Source organism: Hordeum vulgare, chromosome 7H, assembly GCF_904849725.1.
Source record: "Hordeum vulgare subsp. vulgare chromosome 7H, MorexV3_pseudomolecules_assembly, whole genome shotgun sequence".
Taxonomy (NCBI): Eukaryota; Viridiplantae; Streptophyta; class Magnoliopsida; order Poales; family Poaceae; genus Hordeum; species Hordeum vulgare.
In genome coordinates this window covers 119,785,292-119,806,758 of record NC_058524.1, presented here as the reverse complement: position 1 = coordinate 119,806,758, position 21,467 = coordinate 119,785,292, and the positions used below count along the sequence as shown (strand labels likewise).

At 42.2% G+C, this 21,467-nt stretch overlaps 1 pseudogene; it reads left to right on the top strand.

Annotated features, from left to right (window-relative positions):
- Window positions 1–8,108: 8,108 nt before the first annotated feature.
- LOC123408456 overlaps window positions 8,109–21,467 on the top strand; it is a 13,507-nt pseudogene continuing 148 nt past the window's right edge.

Below are 21,467 nucleotides of genomic sequence, written 5' to 3'. Positions count from 1 at the left end.
GGAACGGTGGGAGTTGCATGGCAATATATCTCGGAATGGCTATGAAAATGCCATAGTAGGTAGGTATGGTGGCTGTTTTGAGGAAGGCATATGGTGGGTTTGTGTACCGGCGAAAATTGCGCGGCACTAGAGAGGCTAGCAATGGTTCAAGGTGAAAGTGCATCTATACCATGGACTCACATTAGTCATGAAGAACTCACATACTTGTTGCGAAAGTTTTTATTAGTAATCGAACAAAGTGCTAAACGCATACTCCTAGGGGAAGGGTTGGTAGGTGTTAACCATCGCGCAATCCCGACCTCAACACGAAGGATGAAAATCAATAGATCAATTATGCTCCGACTTCCTAACATAGCGGTTCACCATACGTGCATGCTACAGGAATCACTAACTTCAACACAAGTATTTCTAGATTCACAACACCCTACTAACATAACTCTTAATATTACCAAATCCACATCTCAAAACTAGTTGAGAGGAATCAAGACTTCTCTTTCTACTCAATGCACATGAAGATTGATGTTTTTGTATCCTCTTTGGGTACCTATCACCTTTGGGACTACTTTCATAGCATAAGCCAACTACCAAGTCACGCACCGCCGTGCTCTAAAAGATCTAAGTGAAACACACAAAGCAAAATTATCTAGCTCAAAAGATATAAGTGAAGCACGATGAGCATTCTAGCAAAATCACGATGAGTGCATGTATCTCTCAAAAGGTGTGCAGCAAGGATGATTGTGACACAACAAAAAGAAAAGACTCCTACGATACAAGACGCTCCAAGCAAAACACATATCATGTGGTGAATAAAAATATAGCTCCAAGTAATGTTACCGATGGATTGAAGACGAAAGAGGGGATGCCTTCCCGGGGCATCCCCAAGCTTAGGCTTTTTGGTGTCCTTGAATTTGGCTTGGGATTCCTTGGGCATCCCCAAGCTTGAGCTCTTTCCACTCCTTATCTCTTTGTCCATGAGAACATCATCCAAAACTTGAAAACTTCACAACACAAAGCTTAAACATAAACTCGTGATAACATTAGCACAAGACAACAAACTACCACCTCTTTAGGTACTGTAGCAATCTTGATTTCTATTTATATTCTTGTTAGGCTATTGTATTCTCACTTTTCCATGGCTAGTACCCCCCCCCCCCCGATACTATCCATAGTTTCATCAAAACAAGCAACCAACTCAAGAAAAACAGACCAGTCTGTAGCAATCTGCATACTTCGTATACTTATGGTATCTAAAAACTTCTGAAAAATTACGACTGCCTAGGAAAAAGGCATATCAACTAGCAGCAAAAATAATCAACTCAAAAGCTCTTTCTGAATAAAAATGAAAAATCATCTCGTGAGCGAAAAGTTTCTGTGTTTTTTCAGCAGGATCAAACAACCATCACCGAGACTAGTCATAAAGGTTTTGCTTGGCTCAAACACAAAAGAAACAATCATAAAATAATTATGATAGTGTGGACGCAACAAAACAGAAAGAAAAAGATAAATTCATTGGGTTGCCTCCCAACAAGCGCTATTGTTTAACGCCCTTAGCTAGGCATAAAGCGATAGAATCACGTATCGTCGTCTTTGGTGCTCAAACCATAAGTAGCCCTCATCGTGGATTCATAAAGCAATCTTATTTTCTTTCTAGGAAAGTGCTCCATGCCCTTCTTTAAAGGAAATTGAAATCTAATATTCCCTTCCTTCATATCGATGATAGCACCGATAGTCCTTAGGAAAGGTCTACCAAGAATAATAGGGCATGTAGGATTGCAATCAGTGTCAAGCACAATGAAATCCACGGGTACATAGTTCCTATTTGCAATAATTAGAACATCATTGATCCTTCCCATGGGTTTCTTGACAGTAGAATCCGCAAGATGTAAATTAAGAGAACACTCTTCAATCTCATTAAAACCCAGAACATCACATAAAGACTTTGGAATCGCGGAAACACTAGCACCCAAATCACACAAAGCATTGCATTCATAGTTTTTGATTTTGATTTTGATAGTAGGTTCCCACTCATCATGAAACTTTCTAGGGATAGAGACTTCCAATTCAAGTTTCTCTTCAAGAGATTTTATCATAGCTTCGACGATATGATCGGTAAACGCCTTGTTTTGGCTATAAGCGTGTCGAGAGTTTAGCATGGATTGCATCAAGGAAATGCACTCAATCAAGGAGCAATTATCATAATTGAATTCCTTGAAATCCAAAGTAGTAATTTCATTACTACTCAAAGTTTTCATATCTTCTACTCCACTTTCAATGCTTTTAGCATCAAGATAGATGGACTCCGAATCATTGGGGCGTTTTCAACCAAAGTGGATTCATATGCAGCCCCATCATCATTAGGTTTGACGCAAGAAATCAAAGATTCAATGGGAGTCACACCAAGCACTTTAAGATCTTCGTGATTCTCATCACAAATTTCAGGCTTAGCGGCCATTTCATTGACTAAAGTAGCCTGTTTATCAGAAATCTGGCCTACCAATTTTTCAACACGAGCAAACTGAGAATCTAGTGCAAGGAATTCTTTGGCCATATCATCAACTTCTTTACTCATAAAAGCCAAAAAAGAATTTTGCTCCATCAGTTCCCTATGAAAGTAACTGTTGTACTCAAATTGTGTAGACATGAAGCCTTTAACACTAGTTTCAATCTCTTCCAACCTCGCATAGTGAGCATCAAAATCCCTTGGTTGGGCCATACAGGTCTTAGCAGGCAGACAAGCGGACAGAAAGCAAGCGAGAAAAAGGGCAAACGAAAAGGAAAACGAAAAAGGCAAATATTTTTTGTAATTTTTTTTCAGAAGTGGGGGAGAGGAAAACGAGAGGCAAAAAAAGTAAATGCAAGAGATGAGTTTGCGACACTTACTTGGATGAGTTCTTGACTTGATCCTCCCCGGCAACGGCGCCAGAAATTCTTCTGCTGCGGAAACAGACAAAAGTGCCAGAGATTGACACGTTGACGGAGGCTGGGCTTGCGTTGGGTTTTCCCTTGAAGAGGAAAGGGTGGTGCAGCACAGGAGCAGTAAGTATTTCCCTCAGTTTGAGAACCAAGGTATCAATCCAGTAGGAGAATCTCGTCAAGTCCAGAGTACCTGCGCAAACACAAACAAGCTTGCACCCAACGCTATAAAGGGGTGTTCAATCCCTTCAAGATTGATTGCAAAGTGAGATCTGAAGGCGGAAAGTGCAACGAAGTAAAAGAGTAAGGCTGAAAATATGGTGTGGAGTAGACCCGGGGGCCATAGTGTTCACTGGAGGCTTCTCTCAAAATAGCAAATATTATGGTGGGTGAACAAATTACTGTCGAGCAATTGATAGAAACGCGCAAAGTCATGACGATATCTAAGGCAATGATCATACATATAGGTATCACGTCTGAGACAAGTAGACCGATACTTTCTGCATCTACTACTATTACTCCACACATCGACCGCTATCCAGCATGCATCTAGTGTATTGAGTTCATGACGAATAGAGTAACGCCTTAAGCAAGATGACATGATGTAGAGGGATATACTCAAACCAATGATGAAAACCCCATCTTTTTACCCTTGATGGCAACAACACGATGCTTGCCTCGCTACCCCTTCTGTCACTGGGTGAGGTCACCGCACGGTATGAACCCAAAACCAAGCACTTCTCCCATTGCAAGAATCATAGATCAAGTTGGCCAAACAAAACCCACAACTCGAAGAGAATTACAAGGATATGAAATCATGCATATAAGAGATCAGAAGAAACTCAAATAAGAATCATAGATAATGTGATCATAAATCCGCAATTCATCGGATCTGGACAAACACACCGCAAAAGAAGATTACATCAGATAGATCTCCATGAAGATCATGGAGAACTTTGTATTGAAGATCCAAGAGAGAGAAGAAGCCATCTAGATACTAGCTATGGACCCGTAGGTCTATGATGAACTACTCACGCATCCTCAGAGAGGTCATGGTGTTGATGAAGAAGCCCTCCGTATCCGAATCCCCCCTCCGGCAGGGCACCAGAACGTGCCCCAGATGGGATCTTGCGGAGACACGGGCTTGCGGCGGCGGAAAAGTACTTTCGATGATCTCCTGATTTTTTCTGGAATTATTGGGAATTTATAGGCGAAAGACCTAGGGCAGAGGTGGCCCAGGGAGCCCACAAGCCTGGGAGGCGCGGGCCCCCTTGGCCGTGGCTAGGGGGCTGGTGGGGTACCTCGTGACCCCCTGCCTTGGTTCTCAAGTTCCCCGATCTTCTTCTGTTTTGAAAAAAAAATATTTTTGGAAGTTTCGTTCCGTTTGGACTCCGTTTAAAATCCTCCTCTGAAAAGGGTCAAAAACACGGAAAAAACAGGAACTGGCACTTGGCACTGAGTTAATAAGTTAGTCCCAAAAAGATATAAAAGGCATACAAAACATTCAAAGTTTGACAAGATAATAGCATGAAACCATCAAAGATTATAGATACGTTGGAGACGTATCACGCCGCAACTAAGAGATTCTATGGAAGGGTCGAGGAGATCTGGGAGCTTGACTACTCTGGACTGCACGGCGCGATGATGTTCTGTGTGAGATGGGCTAAGAATATCGAAAGAGAAAACAGGTATTTAACTACCATGACTATACCCGACGCCAAGAAACGAGCCATGGTACACGCTAAGCACGTGACACAATGCTTCTTCATAACCAACCTGAGGAATCCCAACCGTGTTGTCGTGAGGAGAGTCAAAAGGAACATCATTGGAATGGATGGATTCGCCAACGAGGAGGACTAAGACCAGTAAGGCAACCCGATGAGGGAAGATGACAATGACGATGAAGCATACGTCAAAATAAGAATCTATACTACATTACCTAAGAAAGGTCATGCTCCATGGAAAAGGAAAAGTCACAACAGGGGGTTCAATTATTCTTCAACGAACAAGAAGGGAAAGAACTCACTCAAAAACGAAAACGTCGACAATGAGAAACCATGCATCATTTATATGTATGTATTTATTTTGTGTACCCACTTAATCGTTATCGATGAAATGATGTGTAATATATATATCGTCTTAGTTATATACATTAATGTATCCCTTTCCCACCATGCGATATGGTTCCGGCTAGCTCGGTCGTCTTTCGGAGGAGAAAAAGAAAAAGTAAACCAAAGGAAAATAAACCAACAAAAAAAAGGAATAGAATAGTAAATAAAAAGAAATAGAAAAGGGAGAAGGAAAAAAGGAAAAGAAAACAACATATCAAAAAGGAATAGAATAGTAAATGAAAAGAAGCAAAAAAATAGCAGTAGCGCAGCTCTGAAACCCGCGCTATAGCTAAGCATAGCCGTATTGTGGGACTAAAACCCGCGCTATAGCTAAGATAGCTATAGCGCGTGTTGCATAACCGCGCTACTGCTACCTTGACAAAAAAACACTACCTATACTTATTTCCTCTACCGATGTCGCCCTCCGTTGCCGCCAGCGCGCCCTCTATCGCCCTCCGTCGCCTCCCATGCACCCTCCATCGCTGCATGTCGCCCTCTGGTGCCCTCCGTCGCCACCCGCACCCATCTCGCCCGAGCTCTACTTTGTTGTCGGCATCTCCCCCAAGCTCCACCTCGCTACCGATGTCTCCCCTAGCCCCTTGTAAGTCCTCCGACCCTCCTTCTCTCTCTGTGTCTCTTTGATAAGGTTAATTTACTTAGGTTAAGTTACTTAGGTTAATTTACTTAGGTTATTGTTATTAGGTTCTTGTTGTTATTACGTTCTTAGGTTAAGTTGCTTAGATTAATTTAGTTAGGTTAATTTTTATTATGTTCTTAGATTAAGTTACTTAAGTTAATTTTTATTAGGTTCTTAGGTTAAGTTATTAGGTTCTTAGGTTAATTTACTTAGGTTATTGTTGCTATTAGGTTTTTAGGTTAATTTGCTTAGGTTAATTTTATTGCTATTTAAAGAAAAAACAGAACTCTTGCTATTAGGTTCTTAGGTTAAGTTACTTACATTAATTTAGCTAGGTTAAGTTACTTATGTTAATTTACTTAGGTTAATTTTTATTAGGTTCTTAGGTTAAGTTACTTAGGTTAGTTTTTATTAGGTTCTTAGGTTAAGTTATTAGGTTCGTGGATTAATTTACTCGGGATATTGTTGCTACTAGGTTCTTAGGTTAATTTACCTAGGTTAATTTTTATTGCTATTTAAATAGAAAGCAGAATTGTTGCTATTAGGTTCTTAGGTTAACTTACTTAGGTTAATTTACTTAGCTTAAGTTACTTATATTAGTTTACTTAGGTTAATTTTTATTAGGTTCTTAGGTAAAGTTACTTAGGTTAATTTGCTTAGGCTAAGTTACTTAGGTTAAGTTACTTAGGTTAGTTTACTTGGGTTAATTTTTATTAGGTTCTTAGGTTAAGTTACTTAGGTTAATTTACTTATGTTAATTTTTATTAGGTTCTTAGGTTGCAAATTATTCTTCAAGTTCTATATAGGCTATTTAAAGAAAAAACAAAATTGATTAACACTAGTTACAAATATTGTGAATAACAAAGACTTCTTGTACTTTTCTTCAAGTTCTATATTTTCCACATGTTATATTTAAATTTGAAGTGGACATGTGATATGTGGACATGTGATTTGGACATGTGATATTTGGAATTTGGACATGTCATATTTTGGACATGTGATATCTAGAAAATGATGGTTATGTGCAGGGTAAATGATCCGAGTGGCCTATGTTTCGCCGAAATGTTGATTCATTTCCATTCTGGTGAATTTCAGGCGCTCGATATGTCCACTTTTTAGCAAAGTTCATGCCGAAATTTCCGTCAATTTTCGCATGACTTGTACTAGAAAGTAGGCATATCGAATATCAGGATTTGCTGCGACAGGAATGAAACGACATTCCGGCAAACCATATACCTTTTTATGTCATTTCTCATTTTACTATAGTTTAAGAATTAAACGAGGAGACTTAATTGTAGGAAACATGTCGAGCAACGAAGAAACCAGGCCTTCTTACCACGATGCAGACGAGATGGATTATGATGGTGAACATAGCTACCTCAACTATTTGGCTATTATGCACAGTCAAGGTTTGCAGGACACCCTCGATGATGGCACTAACACCGACATCGACGCCGATGACACCGACAATGATGGCAGCGCTGAGACCAGCGGGGAAGGTACCGACAAGGAAGGTACCGGCGACAAGAAGAAGTAGAGGATACGAAAACCTAACAAACTCGGCATCGGACGACTCGTCATCACAAAGATGGCCACTCGCAAGTTTGAGACATTAGAGCCGGATGAACCTTGCAAGTGCTACAAGAACCAACTCGGATGAATCCTAAGGGAAACCGCGAGCATCAATCATGATGACTTAAGGGGTAAATAAAATTTGAAGCAGTTGCTCCTAACGAAGTTGCACAAGAGATTCCAGTTCCCCGAGCGGGATGAAAAGAAACTCCTGTGGGATGACCCTGCCATGCAGAAGATCAACAATCATGCCATGGGCATGTTCAACAATGATTTGGCCTCCTGGAAAGGGAGGGTGAAACAAGCTATTAAAGCTAAGGATCCCCTGTCCAAGATTCTGGACGAAAATCCAACACTTAGGGAAGAGGAGTTCCAAAAGTTCAAGGACACTTGCGCTACCGAGGCAGCGCAGGCTTAGGCTGATAAATTCAAGGTGCTTCAGCAAAGGAACACGGGGAACCAACACCTCGGGATCCGTGTCTACCTTGGCAAAAAGGCCCATATGGGATACGGTGGACGCGGAACGTGAAGGCACGGGTCTCCGAGACCCCTTCGCGAATTTCACCGCCCCCTTGGAGCGTGACTTCACCAGGGCCCGCTACAAGACGGACAATGAAAATAAGTTTTTTACACGGACCCCGTCACGAGGAGATTGGAAAGAATCCTGGTAGTTATTCTTTTCCCACACCTTACATTTAGCATCTGATCAAGTCAGGTTCACGTTCCTTTTCCACAAAAAACAACACAGGCTTGCAGCTGAAAGCAAGTGTTAGTTGATGAGGCCCAAGTGGGATACCCCTCTCAACCGGGCCTTGAACGAACTGAAGGGACTCCCATTGTACCAGCGGCCGCAATATGGACGTGTGCACGACGCCATGTGGAAGGTATTTTACAACGAGGGCCCAGAGGCCAAGAAGCAAAAAAAGAAGTTCAATCAGGCGGACATAAACGAGAAGGTTAAGCTTGCGTTCGAAAAGAAAGAAGCTAAGGACGCGAGAAAAGCAGCTCACGAGAAAAAAAATGAGTTGGTCCAGTAGGCAGTCGTTGAAGCTGTACATGCCTGCAGAAATGATTTCGCTACTAACTTGGTCCTGGCTAGCATGCATTGTATCAAGGAGAATCTAAACAAGACGGTGCATGATTTTCCCATGCCCAACTTCGTCGGGAGCAACTCGGTGAACATCACAACCAAAACATCACATGCTCTCGCAACTGCGCCTCCTCCTGCTCCCGCACGAGCACCCGCTCATAGCAGCCCATGCTCTATCTCTGGCGTGCTAGGCGGGCCTTCGTCTTTGGCCAAGGTCGATGCCCTAACGGTAATTACACGTCACACCAACATATATCTAGAATATTCTGTTTCCGTCGCCTTCCGGATGTTTTACGCCGCACACATGTCTTTGCATGCCGATGAAACCCCATGCACCATACTCTACTTGTTCAAAGGCCAGAAGGTGGACGTGGGAAAGGCAGTGATAACAAAGCTCTTGGAACTCATATTCCATGACTATTCGATCCCCTTTTGCCACTTTAGGGTTAACTTGTCGAGTGTGAAATTTGGGCACAAGGATTTGCCACCTTTAGTACGGCTCGGGGGAGAGGACGACGAGACCCTGATGGGGCTTGGAAGCTGCAAGGGTTGGCTGCTTCTATGGCCGAAAAATCTTCTTCGTTTGGAGGCGGCCGAGGGCACACCAATAACCACACATCAGCCAGAAGGTATGAACACCACCACCCCGCCTATGCAAATAGCAGCGCCTGTAGTGCCCAGTGAGAGCGGGGGGACGACACGAGGAGATGGATGATGTGCCCGAGCAGGAATGTCCTAGCAGGGCTGATTGCAAGAAGTCTCTCTTCATGCAATCCTCACAGGACGCGCCTAAAGATGCTTCCTCAATGCAAGCTGAACTAGCTGAGGTTGTACAGTGCTTAGCCCGACGACACTGTGGCAGGGGTTAAGGAAGGGTTTGGAAGGTCGGCCCTAGAAAAAGAGGAAGAGGCCGCTGAAGAAAGGTTGTGCTGCCTACAAACAAGCCAGAGCACATAGCAACCAAATGATGGATTTTGAAGACCATGTACCCATCACAGGTGCGACCAAGTTCCATGTCACGGGCGAGCCCATCCTATCGCCAAAATCGTTGGACGCCATATCAGGGGATCTCAGGAGACTGCACGACCATGTGGTGTCGACTAAGGTAAGCCTACTAGGAACGAAGGATCCAGGATATCCAACATACACGGTTCGTGTGCGTGAGGGGAAGTGCTACGTCGACACACGTCCCGCGGAGGTGTTCTTCGAGCGCTTTGACCATATCTTCGAGATGACTCTGACAAGACGGCTCGATTTTACAATCGTCCGCCTTATTGTGCTACATATGAACTCCGTCGTGAAGAGGGAACAAGTCTCGCAAATCTGTGTGGTGGATCCATACTACATGCACGAGTTATTCCTGCGTCTCAGTGACTTTGAGCGTAAAATTGCGAGGAAGTACCTCGAAAACTTCATGATAAGTAATAAGGACAAGGAAATTGTCCTCCTCCCTTATCATCCAAAGTAAGTTAGTGTGGAACAACCCTTTCGTACATTTCAATCATTCCTTCTCTCTCAAATGGAGAGTAATGTGAGTTGTTTTTTAACCGCCGCAACGAACGCACCATTTTTATCATTCTTTACCCTCGAGTCTCGCATTCCGTATATTTGGAACCTACTACAAACTACGAGAAGAAGGACTACACCCACATAATGAATATTCTAGATGATGCTCTCCATGACTTGAGCTTGAGGGGTGGCCACCTACAGATCAGGAAACAAAGCAACCACAAGCCGGGTTTCAGGCATAAAACTAACCAATGTTGCATCCATGTCCCGAAACCAAGCAGGAACGATGGATTCTACCTCCTCTATCTCATGATGGAGTACAGAAGGGACCACCAACAGCTTCGCATGACAACCAGAAGTGATGATCATATCTGCAAGTGGGTAGAATGCCAAGATGAAGCACATTGTAAACTTAGGGATGATTTCTTTCGCATCCAGAGGGACATTGTAATGATCATCTTGAAAGAAGTGGTCGAAGAGAAGGGGATGTTGCACCACGGCCCTATATCGCGAGCTAGCATCCGAACTCGCATAGGCATGCAACGACAGGACATCACACCGTTCAAGAAGCTAGGGTGCATCCTCAATGATATGGGTGGATGGAAATTCTAGTGATTTAGTATGATGTTGATGATGATATGTGTCGGCTGAACTTGTATAATCTCTGTAGCGATGAAACTTTGTGATGTCCACAGTCCCTGCCGAACTTGCGTAACGCTAATTTGTTAGTTTGGGCACGATGACATGTGTACCTCTAATTAATTAGTTTGTGCATGATGAAACAGCATTCATTTTTTTTACTATATGTTGCATCTATTTGCATACCCTTTCTTTTCGTGTTGCTCCAGTATATTTTGTTGCATATGATTGTACATTCTCTTTTTGAAGATGCATCTCTAACAGGTATCTAGATCCTTGATGGAGATGAAGTAGTTCTATGTCGTGTACGTAGGGAAGGTTCCGGGAGTGTACAACAATTATCATAATTAAAGTCCTTGTAATCCAAAATAGTGAGCACATCACTAGTTAAAGTTTTGACCTCTCCAAACCCACTTTTTCAGTTTTAGCATTAAAATCATCACCCACCAAGAAAACAAGACAATCGTTCACTAGAGTTGACTCATATCTAGTCCCTTTATCATTAACATTCAGAGAAGTAAACAAATATTCAATAGGAGAACTACCAATAATTTTAACATCTTCATCATGATCCCGGTAAAAATCAGGTGGAAGAGCTTTTTATAGGAATTCCCGCTTAGCTTTCAACTTAGCGGTCCTCTCCTTACTTTCATTAATAGAAACTTGGATATACTTAGTAGTATTATTAAAATCATGCTTAGGAGGCAAAGCTTTTTAAGAGTTTCTACATCGAGAGCAATCATATCCATGTTTTTAGCCAAAGTATCAACAACATGCAATTTTTCTTCTACCATATTATTAAAAACTTTTTGAGAATTTATTAATTCATCTATTGTGTTCTCTACATAAGAGGGTGTCATATTAGAATTTGTAGAAGAATTTCCATAATAATTACCTTAATAATTGCCATAACCATTACGATTATTACGGGATATGCCCTAGCATTGAAACTAACCCTATAAGCATTGTTTTTGAAATTATTTCATGATACAAAGTTTACATCAATATCATCATTATTTTGTTCAATCAAGGTAGACAAGGGAATATCATTAGGATCAACATGAGTATTTTTATTAGTAACCAAATTCATAAGAGAATCCACTTTTTCACTCAAAGTAGTGAATTCCTCAACAGAATTTACCTTCTTACCAGTTGGAGCTCTTTCGTTATGCCATTGAGAATAGTTCATCATGATGTTGTCCATAAGTTTGGTGGCCTCTCGTAAGGTCACCTCTGTGAAGGTACCACATGTGGCAGAATCTAGAAGATTTCAAGACACAAAGTTTAGTCCATCATAGAAATCTTGGATAATCATCCACAAGTTTAAACCATGTGTTGGACAATTTCTTATCATCAATTTCATCCTCCCCCAAGCTTGTGCAACATGTTCACTATCTTACTGCTTAAAATTCATTATTTCATTTCTAAGGGAGATGATTTTATCCGGAGGAAAATACTTGGCAATAAAAGCATCTTTACACTTATCCCATGTTCCAATACTATTACGAGGTAAAGATAAAGACCAAGCTTTAGCTTTCTCTCTTAGTAAAAAGGGAAAAATAATAATTTCACAATATCATTATACATATCCTTTTTGTTTGCATATCACAAAGTTCAACAAAGGTATTGAGATGTGAAGCGGGATCCTCATTAGGACTTCCCAAAAATTGCTCTTTCATGACAAGATTCAATAATGCAACATTTATATCAAACACATCTGCACTAGTGGCGGGTAGTATAGAGGTACGAATAAAATCATTGTTATTAGTATTTGAGAAGTCGCACAACTTAGTATTATCTTGAGACATGGTGACCAGCAAGCAAAGTAACAAGCAAGACAAGCAAACTAGAGAGCGAAGATGTAATCTAGTGACAAGCTAAGCAAGCAAATAAAAATGTTTTTGTATTTTTGTTTATTATGAGACAAACTAAATATACCAGCAAATAAAAATAGGAACAAGTGAATGAAATTTTGTGTGGAGTTACTTGACAGTTGGTGATAATACTCCCCGACAACTATGCCAGAAATCCTTCCCGATACTTGTGATCTGCATTGGGTTTTTCGTGAAGAGGAACAGGTTATCGCAGCACAATGTGGGCAAGTATTTCCCTCAATTGTGAAAACAAGGTTTATCGAACCAATAGGAATATCTACCACAACCGTCTTCAGCGGCTGCACACAAAAGAACAAACAATTTGCACCCAACGCGGGCAAGAGGGTTGTCAATCCTCTTGTCTTGTTATTTGCAAGAAAGTGAGGTTTGTAGATAATTGTAGATAGGAAGATAAAATAAAATAAAGTAAATGGCAGCAGGGTAATAAAGGTTTTATCAATATGTTGTGCATAGACCCGGGGGCCATAGCTTTCCCTAATGGCATCTCTCATGAAAAATAGCATACGGTGGGTAAACAAATTATTGTTAGGCAATTGACAGAAAAGCGGTTAGTTATGTGATATTCACATAAATGTTCATGTGCAAAATAGGCACCACATCCATATAAAATAGCCGACTCCTGCCTACACCTATTAATGTTACTCCACTCATCGACAGTTATCCAGCATGCATCTAGAGTATTAAGTAAGACAGAGTAGTGCATGGAGAACAATGACATGATGTAGACAAATTAAACTCAAGCAATATGAATAAACCCAATTGTTTTATCCTTAGTATCATCAAAACAAATACGGATCTTGTCCCCTTCTATCATTGGGATATAGAAATTCACCAGGTTAAACCTACCACAACGGACCACTCTCACCGAAGAAATATCGATCTTGTATTCAGAGGAGACTCAAATATTTATCATGAATAATCTGAACATAAAGTCACAATTCATCGTATCCCAACAAACGCACCACACAAAAGGAATTACATCATATGGATCAAAGCAAAGATGCAATGATCATTGTATTGAAGATCAAAGAGAGAGAGAGATTGCCATTTAGGTACTAACTATGGACACGTAGGTCTGTGGTGAACAATGCACACATCATCATGAGGGTAGCAAGGTTGATGAAGAGTCCCTCCATAATCGATCACCCTCCGGCAGGGTGTCAGAACAGAGCTCCAGATGACCTCTCGTTAGAACAGAGACTTGCGTCACCGTAAAAAAGTGTTTTGGGGCTCTCTCATGTGTTTTATGGTAGATGAGAGTTTATAAGTCAAAGACCAGAGTCGGGAGGGCCATGAGGGAGGCACAAACCATTAGGGCGCCCCTGCCCTTAGGCCACACCCTGTTGTCTTGTGGGTCCCTCGTGAGGCGTCGAACCTTCTTCCCATGCTCGTTGGTCTTCATTTGGTCCAAAAAAATCACCAAAAAGTTTTAGGGCAATTAAACTTCGTTTGGGATGGAAAACCTGAAAAGTGAAAAACACAGAGAAAACAGCAACTCGCAGTGGGCACTAGGTCAATAGGTTAGTGCTCAAAAATAAATAAATTGGTAAATAAATATTCCAAAAGTATTCTAGAATGATAATATATCAGCATGGAACTATCAAAAATTATAGATACGTTGGAGACGTATCAGTGAGGCATGGGGTGGAGATTAGGAGAGAGAACATTGTCACGCACTACAATGCTTTTATTGAATGGACACTAGAGTTGGAACTATGCATTTGTGTCTTATAACTACTACAATTATTACTTGTCTCATCTTCATTTTCCATTGAAGAAAAATAGGTATGGATTTTACATAAAGGTCTTATGTGATTGTATGTTTTACACATCATGATTTCTCGGGAAGATATTTTTAGAAACCATGTGAATTGAGATGACAGATCCAAATGCTTTCTTAATCTGGTTATCTAAAGAAGCTACACTATGGATTTTAAGTGATATGATCAAAGCGTCTATTATATAGCTACTTCATTGACGAAGGAGACGCTCAGAACGTACATGATTGCTCGTGTCCTCTCTATGGTAATATTGACTTACATAAAATGCATCCAACAACATTGTTGTTGCACCACATGGTATCAGGCAATGTTCCTATTTAAACATGAGAAGATAGGTGGAACATGATAATAATTCACAAATAAGAAACCCAGCATACTTGATGGAAGCAATGCATAGAGCTCACCCACTGTTAGGTTCATATCACCTTCCATGATTGCGATGTACAAAAGTTCTGCACTTGAATGCAACTACTTTTACATTGATGTTGAACCCACACACAACTAGGACTAGGAAGCATCAGGAATTACGAGTGGGTTGGCCTTTATTCCAACATGAAGTTACACCACCATGAGGGAACCATCCTTTGACATCATACTTGATCATGCAAGTACTAGTTACCACCAAGTCAATATAGCTTGCTGATGACGAGGTCATGTATATGCTTCTCATCCCTCGTTGGACCCCAAGTGGAAGGTGGAGATGTAGTCAGCAGCAAATTTCCCTTACACGGAGACTGTAAGGTTAATCGAACCAGGAGGAATCCTAGGCTCAACAAGTAGGTGTCTTCCACCCTGGCGCTAGCAGAAGACGTGGACCTCCACACACAACAAATAACTTTGCTCCCAACGAGTATAGAGAGGTTGCCAATCTCTCCGGCCTTGTACTTTATAAACAATCAAAACACAAGCGGGAAGGTAATAGTGATTGCAACGGAAAAGTAAATAAAGCGGTAAATGATGGAGGTGTAAGCAATGATGGTGATATGGACCGGAGTCACATGACGTTCACTAGTGATGTCTCTCTCCCAAAAGATGATAAACAACTATGCTAGGGTAAACAAATCACAGTTGGGCAATTGATAGAATTATGATCACACCGTAATGCTAATTATGCTTCTTGATAGTTAGAGGTTCAATAGTAATGGGCAATACGCCGAGACAAGTAGACCGTTTATTCATCAGCATCTACTTACTAATCATCCACCTTGAGATATCTATCCAGAACATCTCTCCGGTATTAAGTAGTGAGCCCCACCCAAAGTGTAAACTCAAAGCAACGGACAACTGCATTAACGAACTATGTGTAAGGTAAACAATCCTTGCAACCTTGGTCACATGCGTCGTTGTTTTCTCCCTGGTGGCAACAAGCACATCCCCTAGTCTCATGTTTTTGTCACTCAAGCTAGACATCGAGGGGCCCGAACTCACAATCATGCATAACGCTCCCTCTTGGAGTTACAATCTACTATTTGGCCAAAGCAATAAAAAGCAACAGAGAACATGCAAGAATCACTAAGGAACATAATATAAAAGGATAATCAAATATATAACTCATAACAATCTGAACATAATCTCATAATCCATTGGTTCCCAACAAACCGAGCATAGCAATAGCAAGAGAATTACATAGATGCCTTGATCATGTAGGGAAGCTCACAAGGACTAACCATTGAAGCATAAGATTGGAGTGAAAACATCACATAGCTAGTGGTCATGGACTCATGGTCCAAGGGAAACTACTCACGGCACATCTGGGAGGCGTCCATGGTGGTGGAGAAGCTCCCGGAGATCAATCCTCCCTCCAGCAGGGTGCCGGGAACAGGTCTCCTGACACTCCCGATCTTGGAAGCGCTGTGGCGATGGAACGATGGAGAAATTCGTGATTTCAGAAAGTCTACGAGGGTTTCCTCATGGAACACTAAATGTAGGCCAAAGGAGGGCACCGGAGGAGGTGGGGCCCACCCAGGCAACCTCCTGGCGCGGCCTAGGGCCAGGCCGCGCGAGCAGGCCGCATAGGAGGCCCCTGGCCCCCCTTTGGCCCTCCTTCAGTGATCCCGAAGCTTCTGTTTTGCTGATTTTTTAATATATTTTTATGGATTTTTTCGGGCTTCAGAAAATTGGGTAAAAGCCCCTGCAAAAAAGACATCAGCAGATAGAAACTGGCACTGGATGCACTGAGTTAGTAGGTTAGTCCAAATATGTGTAAAATGATATAAAAGTGTAGCAAAACATATAACAATGTCACCCAAAAGATCATAGAACAAGCAGAAATCATAGATACGTTTGGGACATATCACTTCCATGATTCGGAGCGCCCAATCTTCTTAGTAGAATTACCGATAACGCCCCCTTCTTGGAAAATAACACTCAACTGCACATCATGCTCCAATTTAGGGAATTAATGTCTATGAGAATTCGTCCAACACACAAGAAGTGGCTTAATTTTCGCCGACTACAAAGAGGTGATTTCCAAGCCCTTGATGCCTAGCGGAATGGTAAAGTTCAACTTTGATGTGTAGAAATAGAGGCACAATGTGGTTGTATCCCTCCAACTAGTCCTCACATGAACTATGTGTTGGGGAACGTTGCATGGGAAACAACAAAATTCCTACGCACAAATCAGATCTATCCATGGTGATGACCATCTACGACAGGAGAGATCAGATCCACATAGCATTGTAGATCGCTAAGTGGGAAGCATCAAGAAACGAGGTTGATGTAGTCGAACGTCTTCGTGATCCAAATCACAAGCCGTCCCGCGATCCAATCACCATCTAGTGCCGATGAAGATCTCCGCCTTGTTGATCCAGCAAGATGGGCAAAGAAGTAGATGAATTCTCCGACGGCACGATGGCGTGGCGGCAGTGTTGGATAAGCTGATTCGGCAGGGCTATGTCATGCGCCCCCGAATCAACCTACGAGGCGTGACAAACTAGTGGAGGGAGAGGGGTTGTGCCGTGGCTTGTGGTACGATATGCTCTCTCCTCTCCACTATATATAGGTGGGAGGGAGGGGTGGCACCCTAGGGAAAATTCCCTAGGGTTGGCCAGCGGCGCACAATGGGGAGGAGTCCTCCAATCCGGTTTGGTGGAGGAGGAGTCCTCCTCCTAGTGGGTTTCGTCCTCACCTCTCTATTCGTCCGAATAGGCCCATGAGGCTGGCCTCCCAGACCACTAGGGGCTGGTGTGCCACCTCTAGGCCTATATGGTTCTCCTCCGGGTGGGTGGCCCCTCCCGATGAAATCCGAGAAACCATTTGTCACCCTCGGTACTTTACCGGTAATGCCCGAAATCTTTCCGAAACCCGAATATACCTTTCCTATATACGAATCTTCATCTCCGGACCACTATGGAACTCCTCGCGGCGTCCGAGATCTCATCCGGGACTCCGAATAACATTCGTCACCAACATACATAATTCAACTATACCGAAACGTCAGCGAACCTTAAGTGTGCAGACCCTGTGGGTTCGAAAACTATGTAGACATGACCGAGACACTCCCCGTCCAATAACATATAGCGGGACCTGGATATCCATATTGGCTCCTACATATTCTACGAATATCTTTATCGGTTGAACCTCTATGTCAATGATTCAGTTAATCCCATATATTATTCCCTTTGTCCTTCGGTATGTTACTTGCCCGAGATTCGATCGTCGGTATCTCTATACCTAGTACAATCTCGTTACCGGCAAGTCTCTTTACTCGTTCCATAATACCAAATTTCGTGACTAACTCTTTAGTCGCATTGCTTGCAAGGATTGTTGTGATGTTGTATTACCGAGTGGGCCCTGAGATTCCTCTCCGTCACACGGAGTGACAAATCCTAGTCTTGATCCATGCCAACTCAACAGACATCTTCGAAGATACCTATAGAGTACCTTTATAGTCACCCAGTTACGTTGCGACATTTGATACACACAAGGTATTCCTCCGGTGTCAGTGGGTTACATTATCTCATGGTCATAGGAACATATATTTGACATGTAGAAAATAGTAGCAATAAACTGACACGATCACATGCTACGTTCATAGTTTGGGTCTTTTCCATCACATCATTCTCCTAATGATGTGATCCTGTTATCAAGTGACAACTCTTGTCTATGGCCAGGAAACCTTGACCATCTTTGATCAACGAGCTAGTCTAATAGAGGCTTACTAGGGATAGTGTGTTGTCTATGTATCCACACATGTATTTGAGTTTCCATTCAATACAATTCTAGCATGGATAATAAATGATTATCTTGAATAAGAAAATATAATAATAACTATTTTATTATTGCCTCTAGGGAATATTTCCAACACTACGTAACATAAGAAATAATCAAATTTGCAATATTTCAATGTGCAAAATTAATCATAGTATAGGGTGGCTCAAAGCCCATGATCCAAGCAAATATAAAGGGCTGTTATAAGAGCATCTACATCTGAAACCCCCTAATTCCTCCCTAAATGTTCGGAGTGTACATCCTGAATAGAGCGTGGACACGAAAACATCAACCAAGCGGACCCCCAAAACCCAGGCCAAACATTGAGGTTGTTTCACACCCCTCATATCTATGCCATGTGTGGGGCGTCTATGGGGACGCTCGAACATGTCCGCCACGTCGAATCCGATAGCTTAGTACCACTACAAATCCCAATAAGAGCATAGTGTTTCTATCACATTCCTTCTCTTCTTTGGTGCAATTGAAGTTATTTACTTCTTAGAATCCCTTGTGGAGTTTCGCGAACGGGCTTAGGTACCCATCATGCTTTCCTTTTCATGATAATGATGTGTGTGTGGCATTAGGGTACCATAAATAAGTATGAGTTTGATGTCGGAAACAAGGTATCTATAAGGTGGCTCTTGAATATTGGCCCTTCCTTGGACATTTCTCTCTCCGAGGGAATGGTCTGGTACATACAGAGCTTATGTCCGGGATTCCAACCATTTTCTCTCACTTCGTCACCAAATTTCCTGCATTTCATCAGGTTGTTGGGTTATGGTGCATGGGAAACAAAAATTTCCTATGCGCATACAAGATCTATCCATGGTGATGATAATCTACGAGAGGAGAGATCAGATCCACATACCCTTGTAGATATCTAAGCGGAAGAGTTAAAGAAACGCGGTTGATGTAGTGGTACGTCTTCGCGATCCAATCATGATCCGTGCCATGAACTCCCGATCAAGTGTCGAACGGACGACACCTCCGCGTTCAGCACATGTACAGCTCGATGACGTCTCTGCCTCCTTGATCCAACGAGCGAGGGAGGAATATTAGATGAGTTCTCCGGCAACACGATGGCGTGGTGGTGGTTGTGGTGGTGCTATCCCGACAGGGCTACGCCTAGCGCTACCGAAACTGCAAACGAAGGAGAAAAGGATCTAGGGAGAGAGAGAGAGGGATGCCAAGGGCTTCGTGTGTGCTCTTGGGGCGCCCCCTCATCTCTGTATATAGGTGGAGGGGCGTGGGGAATAGCCCCTCCAATCCCTAGGGTGCATCCAAGGGGGTAGGAGGTGGAATCCTAGTCCCCATCCTTCCCTTCCATACAAAGGTGGACTTTCCACCTTTCCCAACTGCATGGGCCTTGAGGGACTTGTGCACTTGGCCCAATAAGGCCACAACATCTCCCCTCATCCCATGCAAACCCTTGGGACATTGTGTAACCCTTGGTGGACTTTTGGACTCCTCCGGAGGTTTCCAGAACCTTCTAGAAGCTTCTCGGTACAATACCAGAAAAACTCGAAACTTTTCGGGTAGCCAAAATATGACTTCCCATATATAAATCCTTACCTCCGAACCATTCAGGAGCTCCTCGTGACGTACGGGGTCTCATATGGGACTCCGAATAATTTTTGGTTACTACCACACATAAATCAGCAATACCAAATTGTCACCAAACCTGAAATGTGCAAACCAAGCGGGTTCGAGAACTATGCAGACATGACCAAGACACTCTCCAGCCAATAACCAATAGCGGGACCTAGATGTCCATATTGGCTCCTACATATTCTATCAAGATCTTTATCGGTCGAACCATGATGTCAAGGATTCAATCAATCCCGTATATTATTCCCTTTGTCTATCGGTATGTTACTTGCCCGAGATTCGATCGTCGGTATCTCTATACCTAGTTCAATCTCGTTATCGTAAGTCTCTTTACTCGTTCCGTAATACAAGATCTCGTGTCTAACTCCTTAATATCATTGCTTGCAAGCTTCTTGTGATGTTGTATTACCGAGTGGGCCCTAGAGATACCTCTCCGTCATACAGAGTGACAAATCCTAGTCTTGATTCACGCCAACCCAACAGACACCCTCGGAGATATCTGTAGAGCACCTTTATAGTCACCCAGTTACGTTGTGACATTTGAAACACACAAGGTATTCCTCCGGTGTCCGGGAGTTGTGTGATCTCATGGTCACAGGAACATATACTTGACATGAAGAAAACATTAGCAATAAACTGAGACGATCACATGCTACGTTCATAGTTTAGGTGATCCCGTTATCAAACGACATCTCATGTCTATGGTCAGGAAACCTTGACCATATTTGATCAACGAGCTAGTCCTTCATAGGCTCACTAGGTACAGTGTGTTGTCTATGTATCCAGACATGTATTTGAGTTTCTAACCAATACAATTCTAGCATGCATAATAAACGATTATAATGAACAAGGAAATATAATAATAACCACTTTATTATTGCCTCTATAGCATATTTCCAATACAGGTGTCTCATCATCTTCGTTGAATCTGATGTTTTTCTTTATGCTTTTCTCGTGGCACTTTTCTAAGTAATTTGTCTTCGAGCACTAGTACAATAATTTGTCTAAATTCTAAAATGGCAAATTATATTTTTCATTGGGTTCTGGTCTTTCTATGCATTAAATTAGTGCATATACCACATATCCAAGCTGAGGAGCAATTTTGGATTGGTCGCGTTGGCCCAAAATAGTATTGTTTATACAGGGTAGTTGTACGATATGGGTATCATAATGTATCGAAGGACGAGATAGAGTTTGAGAAGGATTTAGTCTGCAATATTGCAGAATTCATTCACGGCCGCGACTCTAATGAATAAAATGGCTTTCTAGACGATACCATCGACCATACCTATGAGAGCATGTCCGCCATCAGTAAAGGCCAACCATTTCAAGAGGATAGTGAGACAATGGATCATACACATAAGTGCTATCCACAGACAAGGAGATGTACTAGAATGTGATAGTGCCGAAGGTGAAGAGGGTGAGGTTTGTGCTCCCGAAGGACGTGCAGATTGACATCCTTGTCGGTAGTGAGCTGCAGGAGCTGACATATGCTAGAGAGCC